The 12,075-nt window shown below is 38.4% G+C and overlaps 1 protein-coding gene and 1 non-coding gene across 5 annotated transcripts in view; both read right to left on the minus strand.

Moving 5' to 3' along the window:
• Window positions 1-12,075, minus strand: part of LOC131166217 (protein REDUCED CHLOROPLAST COVERAGE 1) — a 64,227-nt gene that overhangs the window by 30,115 nt on the left and 22,037 nt on the right. The gene's annotated exons all lie outside the window — the stretch shown is intronic.
• Window positions 7,203-7,304, minus strand: LOC131167195 (U6 spliceosomal RNA). Its single transcript, XR_009140051.1, has one exon. It is a non-coding gene; the product is annotated as a U6 spliceosomal RNA (small nuclear RNA).

Raw genomic sequence — 12,075 nt, forward strand, 5'->3', positions numbered from 1 at the left:
CTAGAGCAAAGCACACTCGCTTACCTTTTTCTTTGAATACAAATAAGAACACATTTTGTTTTAATCGGATTTATTGTGACATATAGGGTGGTTATCCTACAGCTTCACTTTCTGGTGCACATTATTTTTTAATAATCGTGGATGACTACTCACGTGCTACATGGGTCTATCTTATGCACATGAAATCTGATACTTTTACTTGCCTTAAAATTTTTGTGCCATGATTAAAAATCAATTCAAATGCACTACTAAGCACGTGCGCACTGATAATGGTAAAGAATTTCTATCCAATCCACTCCAAACTTTTTTTCACGATCACGGAATTTTTCATGAGCACAACTGTGTGGATACACCTCAACCAAAATGGTGTTGTCGAGCGTAAACATCGTCATCTTCTTAATATGGCTCGATGTTTACGTTTTCAAGCCAATCTTCCCCTCTCTTTTTGGGGTCAATGCATTCTCACAACCACTTATTTAATTAACTGCACTCCTTCACCCGACCTCAATCATAAGTCCCCTTATGAACTTCTTTTTCAGAAACCACTATCGTATACGCACTTGCGAGTGTTTGGGTGCTTGTGCTATGCCCAAACCACTCACTAACATCGCGATAAATTCTCTCCTCCTGCTTATCAATGTATTTTCTTAGGCTATCCTGCTCATCATAAGGCTTATCGTGTATACGATCTTGAAAACAAAAAACTTTTCATCTCCCGTAATGTCACTTTTGAAAAAAATGTTTTTCCCTATCATCTCATATCTCCAAATCCTACATCTTCTCCAGTCCTTCCACTCCCTATTCCCGATATCCTCCCTTCCTACACTTTACCTACCCAACCAAACAACCCTACCCCTAACCCCTCATCTCTCCCTCCTCCCTTGGCATCCTCACCGACACCCTCACCCTCACCCCCTTCCCCACCACCCCCTCCACCCATCTCTTCATGGCCAAAACGAACTGTCACACATCCCTCTTACTTGGACGATTATATCTGCCCTCTTTTACCAAAGTCCTTCACGGCTTCACAAGTTTCAAGATCTTCCTCAGGTACGGTTCATTGTCTCTTCTTTTTTATCTTATCATCGTTTTTCTAATCAACATTTGGCTTTTCTTTCTATTATGTCCCCACCATCCCGAACCCACCTCATATTCTCAAGCTGTGCTACACCCACATTGGCGTGATGTCATGACTTCTGAAATCCAAGCTTTAGAAGCCAATCATACGTGGGTTCTTCAACACCTTCCACTTAGGAAAAAACCAATTGGCTGTAAATAGGTGATCAAAACAAAAATTCGGGCCGATGGATCCATAGAGCAACACAAAGCTCGCTTGGTGGCCAAGGGTTACACTCAGGTAGAAGGTTTGGATTATCATGACACTTTTGCGCCTGTTGCTAAACTCATTACTGTTAGGTCTATTCTTGCAGTGGCTGCAGCTCGGAATTGGCATCTCCTTCAATTGGACGTCAACAATGCTTTTCTCCATGATGACCTTGATGAGGAGGTTTATATGACCCCTCCACCCAGTTATTGCAAACAAGGGGAGACTCGTGTTTGTCATCCTCAGAAATCACTTTATGGCCTTAAACAAGGCTCTCGCAATTGGCTCTCTAAATTATCTTCTGTTTTACTTGCCGAGGGTTTCACCCAATCTCAGGCCGATCACTCTCTCTTCACCCGCTCTCGAGGTCAGTCTTTTACTCTCATACTTGTTTATGTTGATGACATTTTCATGGCCGGCAATGATCTCTCCAATATTAGCACTTTCAAAATCATGCTTGCTCAAAAATTCAAACTAAAGGATCTTGGCAAACTAAAATATTTCCTTGGCCTCAAAGTTGCTCGCTCTCCCACTGGCATATTTCTTAATCAACGAAAATATGCTCTTGACATCCTCACTGATAGCGGTCATCTTAGTGCTCGTCCTACCAACTTTTCCATGGAACAAAATCTCAAGCTCAATAATACTGATGGTGATCTTCTCTCCGATCCAAGCTCGTTTCGGCGCCTCGTTGGATTTTTGATATATCTCACCATCACTCGTCCCGACATTGTATTTCCAATCAACATTCTCAGTAAATTTATGCACCAGCCCAGAAAACCACATTATGATGTTGTTTTACGTGTTCTTCGATACATTAAGGCATCTCTAGGCCACAGTTTATTTTTTCCTACTGCCAACACTCTTTAAGTCTCAGCCTATTCTGATTCAGATTGGGCTAGTTGTCCCCTCACTCGCCGCTCCACCACTGGTTTTTTCATACAGCTGGGCACTAGTCCGATTTCCTGGCGCACTAAGAAACAAACTACAGTCTCTCGCTCCTCCACTAAAACTGAGTACCGGGCACTTGCTTCCACTACCTGTGAACTTACATGGCTCAAAACTCTTTTAAATGATCTTGGTGTACCGCATTCCTAGCCTATGCTCTTATATTGTGACAACCAAACGGCTCTTCACATTGCCCAGAATCCTGTTTTCCACGAACATACAAAACATATAAAAATCGATTGTCATATTGATCGTGAAAAGTTACGGGCTGGCCTCTTCTTCACTAAGCATATTCCTACCCACAGTCAGCTTGCCGATATCTTCACCAAAGCTTTGGATCGTGAACATTTCCAAGACTTATCACGCAAGTTGGGCATTACGGATCTCTATGCTCCAACTTGACGGGGAGTGTTAGAGAAATATCTATACTTTCCATTTTTCAATTATTGTATAATTATTATAGAGCATATATTTAGAAGTAATTTAGGATCTTGTTCCTCGACTCATGTATATATATACACCCTTGTAATGTTGAATGATAAGAGAGAAACTGTCTTTATTCAAATTTAACAATCCCAAACATAAGCCTCAGAGCTTTGCAAAAACCGCACATCTCCGCAAAGCATCTGCATTCTTGCTTCTACCAAAATTGAATATGAATGACCAATGAGTCCACCAACTCTGGAAAAACGCAATTTTCTCCCAATAGACCAAAATTCTTATTCCAAATATTCCAAGCAATGGCATAGTTCAAAAACATATGAGAAATTGTTTGTAAAGTATCAAAACATAAAGAACACATATCAGGAAAAAGAACCTTCAAATGTCCTCTACTCTGGAACAAAATTGTTGGTGACTTTATTAAGAGCAAGCAATAAAATAAAAGCCTTGATTTTTTTTAGGAACTTTGGCCTTCCAAAATACTTTTACGGAGCAGAAAGGAGATATTAACACTAGTCAAAATATCAAAGAAAAATTGGCAAGAATATTCCCCCCAAGAATCTAAGGACCATGAACAACTATCCCTGCTATAGAATGATAATTCTACAACAACAAAGAAGAAAGCTCTTCAACCTCCCTATCATTTAGAGTTTTAGGGAAGTGGAAATCCCAAGAAGACTTATGACCATCAGAAATCCAAAAAGAGGAATAACATCATTATGCCCAAAAGTCAAACAATAAAGACAAGGAAAAGATATGGGCAATGTAGCACCATCAATCCAAATATCTTCCCAAATATGAATTTGAGAACCATTATCAAAGACAATTAGTATAAGGAATCAAGAGAGGTAAAATCAAAGAAATACACCCCCACAGGCTTCCTAAAGAACATCTAGTTATGAAACTAACATCATACTCATTCACATGCAAGCCCAATTTAGTTCTAATGACCATACCAAAGAGTATATTCCTCTAAAGGAAACCATCATAGCCATTTAACCATAGGACTAGTGTTTTCAGACACCAATTTTCCATGGTCTAAACCGCCCCAACCCCCACCCCCCCCAACCACCCAAAAAAAAAACAAATCTAGCCTTGAGCTGCACACAATCTCTTAACTAAATGACTAACCAAGTAGTCCCTCTTCTGCCCAAAACCCCAGACCAAAGGAAATCACTCATAATTTTCTTAAGCTTACTAGCTATCCCCACCGCAATATTAAAAAGTAGAAAAATAATAAAGAGGGATACTATCAAGACAAGCCTAAATAAGAGTCATGTGGGCCCTAGAGAAAATAACGTACCTTCCCAACCATTCGAACGCTTAGATTCCCTCTCCACCACTAGATCCCAAAAACCCACCGATTTATCACTAGCACCCAACGGTTCTTGTAAATAACGCAAGGAGCAACCTAGAATACCACAACCCACTAATGAAGCAACCTCTCTATATCGGAGCTCATATTCATAGCAGCAAGGTCACTCTTCCCCAATTTAATTTTTGGCCCAAAGATCAGCTCAAATATTTGAAGGATTCAGAATATTTAAAAAAGAATCTCTATGATCACCTAAGAAAAATGTAGTAGCGTTGCAAATTGAAGTTGGGACATAACAACCCCTTATCTACCTACTTCCAACCCTTTCACAAACCAACTGCCATGTCTACCATTCTACTTAAGACACCAACCAATAGCACAAACAAGGAAGGAGATAACAGATCCCCTTACCTAAGACACCTCCACGCTCTAAACAATGATTTAGGTTCACCATTCAATATAATAAAGAAAGCATTAGACAAGCAACCCCTCATCCAGTACCACCACCTCAAACCAAACCCCTTCCTAGCAAAAATCCTATCTAAGAAATTCCAATTTACCTTGTCATAAGCTTTTTTGAAAATCAAATTTAAAGGCGATCCCCTTCTTATTCCATCAACGAACCTCCTCCGCTGCCTCATAAGCAACCAAAATAGCATCTTCTACCTAGCTACCCCCCTTCCCCCCAAAATTCACCTTGAGCTGTAGAAATAGTATCATCTAAAACAGCACTCAAACTTTTTGCTAATAATTTAGAAACAATCTTATATGCACTAGTCAGTAAGCTAATAGGTCTAAAATCAACAATCTCAATACATTTACTCCTCATAAGCACCAAAGTGGAATTAAAGCTCAAGCTCACAATCCCATTCCAATAAAATCCATGAAGACCTTCAACAAATCCACCCTACACACATCCCAAAAATCTGAGAAAAAGACATATCAAACCCATTTAGATCCAAAGCCTTATCCCTCTCCATCCAAACACAGTTGTCCTCTTTTTCTCCTCAAAAGGTCTTTCCATCCATATCACCTGATCTCTCGAAATGTGGTTCTAATCTAATCCCTCAATCATAGGCCTAAAAGCATCCTCCTCAGTGTAAAGATTCAAGAAAAAATCAGGATCCCACTCGCAATGAATCAAGGATCAGAAATAATCTGCTCCCCCCCCCCCCCCCTTCTCCTGATTCCATTTCCTTAATCAGGTTTTCTCTCATCTTTACATTAGCCAACCTGTGGAAAGTTTTTGAATTACAATCTCCCTCTTTCTTTAAAAAAATATTTGGACCATTTCCCGATTTGTGAGTGTCATGCTTGTGCAGGGGTATAGAAACTAGTATAAAACAGCACAAAGTTGTAAAAATGTAGAAAATCTTGAAAAATATAAAGAGTTAAGGAGAAAAGAAAAGGCTATTAGTGAAGCTAAGCATAGAGTATATGATACTTTGTATAATAGACTAGATACAAAAGGAGAACGAAACATTTATAAACTTGCTAGAGCTAGAGAAAGAAAATGCTAAGATTTAGGTAATATAAAATGTACAAAGGAAAAGGATGATAATATCTTAATCAAAGAAGAAGATATAAAAGAGAGGTGGTAAAGATACTTTAGTAAGTCATTTAATGAAAATCAAACTAAAATATTGAGCTAGGAAATGACAAATGAGGAAAAGGCTAAAAATAAGAGATTTATTTGCAAAATTAGAATCCTTGAAGTTAAAATAGCTTTAAAAAAGATGCAAAGTTGGAAATCTATAGGACCAGATAACATACCAATTGAATTATGGATATGTTAGGAGATAAAAGGAAGTATATGGTTAACTAATTTATTCAACACTATTATAAAAACCAAGATAATGCTGGAGGAATGGAGGAAAAGCATGCTAATACCTTTATACAAAAACAAAGGAGATATTCAAAATTGTAATAACTATTGCAAAATTAAAATTTTGAGTCATACGATGAAACTATAGGAAAGGGAAGTTAGACAAAGAATAAGACTAGAAATGAAGATTTCAGAGATTAATTTGGTTTTGTGCTTGAGAAATTGAATTTGGTTTTATGCCTAGGAAATCGACAGTAGAAGTTAATATCTTTTAAGAAGATTAATGGAAAAGCTTAGGAAAAAGGACTTGCATATAATTTTTATTGACCTTAAGAAAGCCTATGATAGAGTACCTAGGAAATTTCTTTGGTGGGTTTTAGAAAAGAAGGTAGTCTACAATAGATATACTAAGGTCATTAAGGATATATATGATAGAGTAACAACTAACATTAGGATTGTAGGAGAGGAATCTAGAGAATTTTCAATTACAATAGGTATACATCAAGGTTCTACTATGAGTCTTTATCTTTTTGCTTTAGTGATTGATGAACTCAATAGGAATATCGAAAACAAGATCCCTTGGTGTATGTTTTTTGTAGATGATATTGTCTTGATTGATGAAAGTAGGAGTGGTGTAGAATCTAAGTTAGAACTTTGAAAAATTCTTGTAGAGTCTAAAGGTTTTAGGATAAGTAGGAATAAGACTAAATATATGAAAATTAATTTCAATAGTGTAAAGGAGAGTATTGGAGAGAAGATTAAACTTGATAATCAAGAAATTAATAACATTAGTACATTTCAATGTCTTGAATCTATTATGCAAACGAAGGGGGTAATTGAAGAAGATGTAATACATAGAGTTATAGTAGGTTGCGTAAAATGGAGGAGTACATCAAGCATGTTGTGTGATTATAGAATACTCTTAAAATTAAATAGAAAGTTCTACATGATAGCAACAAGGCCAGCCATGCTCTATGGATTAGAATGTTGCACAACTAAGAAACATGTACAAAAAGTAAATGTTTCCAAAATGCGAATGCTAAGGTGGATGAGTAGTGTGGCATTAAAAGATAAATTAAGGAACGAACATATACACAATAAACTAGACATAGTGTTGGTCGATGACAAGATAAGGGAGGGGCAGCTTAAATGGTTTGGGCATTTGAAACACAGGCCTAATAGCAGACCTGTGAGGAGTGAGTTAGTTTTTTTTTTTTTTTTTAAAAGGGTATGAGTAGACTTAAAATAACTTGAAATGAGGTTGTAACGAAGGATTTAATAGCTCTTAATCTAAAGGATGAAAATGCTCTCGATCGGGTGAATGGGTGGAAAAGGATTCATGTAGTTGACCCCACCTAGCAGGACTTTGTTGTTGTTGTTGTATCCTTGCGTAGGGGCCATGCTTATCTTCTTTGTATCCTTTCAATTTTATTGGATGTCTCCAATGAGACAATCTGGCTCTTTTGCCCATTTAAATTTGTTGTGAAAAACAAATGCACAGCGGAATAAAACGATCATACAAAGCAGCATTCAACGGTAAAATATACAGAACAATAACCACGCAGATTATAATGAAAGCAATAAAAATAACACAAGGAATTACGTGGTTCAGCAATGCCTACATCCACGGGAGCAATCGGCAATGTTTTTCTTACTATCTTGTCTCCAAAGATATGAACATTACAGAGTTACAATATATACAACGTATATATAACCCTCTTAGAAGTTTCCCCCGAAACCCAACCTATCCAACGTCCCAAAATTCAAAACTCAAAAACCAGCATTGGGAACTCGAGCCAAACCGTCGACGATTTAATACTGAGAGCAAAATAGTCACAAAAACAGACTCAGAACCATCGACTGTTTCACTGAACTGGGCCAAACCGTCGACAGTTCCTATAACCGTCAATGGTTTCCTCCTGCAAGCAACAGCTGCAGTTTTCTTCCATGTTTTCTCAGTATACATGCATTCCACTCAATATATGAGCCACATATCACAACAATCTCCACCTTGGAGAATATACGCCCCTTAGGAGAAAATCGAAAACATAATCCCGCTGCTCCACCTGAGACAAATTCATATAGGTTGGGACTGCCTCTGGTTTAGCAACTGGAGACAAAAACCAAGTCCAAGGCAGTTTCGGCTTCTGCCATGAACCCCGACTCAGTTTTAAATAGTGCAACCTGAGACTGTACCCTGGACTTTCAAAAAATAGGCCTTCCCACAATAGCAAACACAAACCCTGTTGTAAACCTTATGTCATCAAAGCCCCCTACATAGTCTGCATACACAAATCTCATAGTTGACAGATCACTCTGCTGCCTCTTGAAACGCCCCATTGCACTGGCATAGGGGACCTTTGACATATCCCGAATATCATCGTACGTCCTTGGGTACCGAGCGGTAGACAATTTACATCAATTCTCCACAAAGGCACCCAGAGACAACCACAATCTCCCTGCAATTTTGTCCACAAAGCCACCCTGAGATAACCCTAATCTCCCTGCAGCTCTGTCCTTGCGAATCTCCAAACCGAGATTCTCCTTGGTCGTACCCAAAATCTTCATGCAAAACTTTTTCTCTACAAAGTTCCCAACTGATTAGCCTCAGTCAAAGTATTCCCAGTAAATAACATGTTATCCACAAAAAACAGAAACATCAACCCCTTGCATCCTATCACTCTCTTCCCTTCTGGAAGTTCCACCAACTCCCACATATGATTCTTATATAATAACTCCATTTCCTTCACCATAACACTCATCCATCTATTTTTCCCTTTGCTGTGCACCGCAACTTAAAAAATAATAAGAACCTTGCTGGTAGTAATGAACGCATAACACACCAGAATATCAAATTTATACTTGAGTGGTGACTTAATAGTGCATCTATATCCTTTGTGATCATGCTGGTCTCCTGAGTTAAAACTCCCTGCATAATGAACAACGTCATCGCTTCCCTGAGTCTATAACTCCTCCTGCATCACATGTTCATTGTTGCTACAATTTTTTGGCATCTGTTTCTCTTCCTTTACCTGAGTACACTGCACCATGGCTTTCTCACCAAAAATCATGTCTCCACTGATCACCACCTTGTTTGCCATTAGATCACTCAGCTTGAACCCACTTTTCTTATACCCTCAAATAGATGTACCGTCCAAACATTACACCAAGCTTAGATCTCACCTCACTAGAAACGTGCACGGCTAGACATCCAAACACTCTCACATCGGAGTGCTCGTACCACATAACCTATCCAAACCTCCCCTATAACTCTCCTATCTAGTGATACCCTTGGCGATCAGTTAAACGAGAAACGCGTCATACACACTAACTTCACTAAGAAGTTCCTTGCAAGCCCTGCATGTAACTCGCCATGCTGCTCACAAAACTCCTTGAACAAAACCAGCATACTCAGTCCCAATGTCTTATTTGAGGATCTCTCTTCCGGTCTAGTTTTCCACCTCAGCCACAAGTTAAACCTGGAAAACAACTCTGACTTGTGCCGCATGAAGTACACCAAGACCTTTCGTGATAAACCCACAAAATACATATGTCAAACCCGTGATGATATCATCACCAGTCCCAAAATATCTGCATACATGTAGTTAAGAATACCCTCCGTCTTGTGTGTGGTTTTTTTACACAAAACAGCATCACCTGACTCAAAACCTCTAGTAGCAACTCCACCTACAACAATGGTACCCTACGGTGCATAGATATTTCCCGCTAACTTCTGTCCCTTCATCACCATCAAGTCGCCTTCACACACCTTCATTATCCCATTTTCAAACTTGTAAATATACTCGTTACAATCTAAAGTGCCCAATGAAATCACATTCTTCTGTAGATCAGGTACATGTCTTACATCACGTTAATTTCTAACAAAACCATCATACATTTAAATTCTAACATTTCCTATTCCAATACTTTTGCAAGAAGCATCATTTCCCATTAGAACATAATTAGAATTAACTAACCTATAAGTGTTGAGCCAATTTCTATTTGGTGTCATGTGATAAGAACATTCCGAATCTAAGATCCAAGAATCCGTGAGGCGTTCTGAACCTGATGAAATAGAAAGCATATCATCATCACTGCTCCCTGAGTATCCTTCTTCCACTACATTTGCAGATTTTGAAGAACCCTCTTGATTTTCAGCATTACAATTCTTCTACTCTAAACAGTCCGATTTTATGTGCCCAATTTTCCCGCACTTAAAACACTTTACGTCCTTCTTCTCTCCAAACTGCAACCAAGATTTATCACCACTCGATCCGCTCCAAAACTTGCTTCTCCCGCGTTCCTGGTTACCCTTTATCACAAGCCCTTCACCATGTGAAATTTCAGCGCTGGCCATCTTTCTTTGATGAAAACTCAGCAATGGGTTTGTTACCTCTTCAAAATTCAGGGTTTCTTTACCCCATGTTAGAGTAGTAACCAAATTCTCATACGTGTGAGACGTAGGTAAGAAATTCAATAGCATCAACGCCATGTCATCTTCCTTGAATTTCACATCAACCCGCACTAAATCACTAATAATTTGATTGAATGCATTGATGTATTGGTTCAAATCCAACCTTCCACCATCTTAAATCAATACAACTTTTGCTTAAGAAATAATTTATTCGTAAGAGACTTACACATGTATCGGCTTTCAAGTTTTTGCCAATTAGCCACAGGAGATTCCTCTTCCATAACATGATACAACACATCATCGGCCAAACAAAGTCTGACAGTTGCCAAAACCTTTGCTTCCAATTCGTTCCAATTTTCTTCATCCATGCCTTCTAGTTGAACTCTGTATAAAGTCTTCACCATACCTTACTGCATTAACAGATCCTTCACCCTTCTCTACCATAAACCGAAGTTTCCCGTTCCATCAAACTTGACAAAATCAAACTTTGCAGTAGAAGTTCCAGAGGCTATTACAACAATGCTCTGATACCAATTCATTGTGAAAAACAAATGCACAACGGCATAAAACAATCATACAATGCAACACTCAATGGTGAAATATACAAAACAACAACATAGATTATAATGAAAGCAATAACAATAACACAAGGAATTACGTGGTTTGGCAATGCCTACATCCACGGGAGCAATCGGCAGTGTTTTTCTTACTATCTCGTGTCTAAAGATATGAACATTACAAAGTTACAAAATATACAACGTATATACAACTCTCTCGGAAGTTTCCTCCCGAAACCTAACCTATCCAACGTCCCAAATTCAAAATTCAAAAACCAGTGCTAGGAACCCAAGCCAAACCGTCGACGGTTTCAGACATACCGTCGACGATTTAATACCGAGAGCAAATAGTCGCAGAAACAGACTCAAAACTGTCGACTGTTTCACTGAACTGGGCCAAACCGTTGACAGTTACAAGGAAACCGTTGACGGCTTCCTCTTGCAAGCATCAACTGCTGTTTTCTTCCATGTTATCTCATTGTACATGCATTCCACTCAATATATGAGCCACATATCACCACAAAATTTAGTCTTTTGCCACCAATGTCTCATTTCCTTAAAAATCAAATCCTCCAACTCATTCATCAATGAAACTCATTTAACCCCCTCACTCTCCCAAAGACTTTTACCTTCTTCTTTACTATCTAGATAATCCAACTCACCAAAGTGCTAGCCTTTTTAATCCTAATTCCACTTTTTCTTAAACCCATCCGAACCCGTCAGAAAATCCTCACTCCAAGAATCCATAAACAAAGAGGGAAAAGAATCACGATCAAGCCATATATTTTCATATCGAAGAGATGGACCCCACTTGACCTTACTAGATTCCAACCACAGGTCTAGCCAAAACAATTTAAGAAAGATTAGAAAAACTCATCCTTCCAATTGCTACAAAAATAAAAAAAATTAAAAAATAAAAAAACCCTTGTCTAAAAGACTGGCAACAACACTTTCAACACCTAGAATCCACGTAGGGAACCATGGGAGCACAAGCCAAAAACAGCATATAATACATTCCAGAAAGAAGACCAAAAAATGGGTCTAAACAGACCATAAACATAAGTGAACCACCATTGACCCTACCTTTCAAATCTACCAACGCAAATTGAAGCATCAAAACTAAGAAAACTCAAAAAAAAAAAATGACGTAACTGTAACTAGTAAGGAAATCTTGAGGGATAACTTTCATATAGTTACTGCCCCATGGGATAAGCCATAGTAGATTCATATGGGCAAAAATCAAAATTATAA

Source organism: Malania oleifera, chromosome 10, assembly GCF_029873635.1.
Source record: "Malania oleifera isolate guangnan ecotype guangnan chromosome 10, ASM2987363v1, whole genome shotgun sequence".
NCBI classification, from domain to species: Eukaryota; Viridiplantae; Streptophyta; class Magnoliopsida; order Santalales; family Ximeniaceae; genus Malania; species Malania oleifera.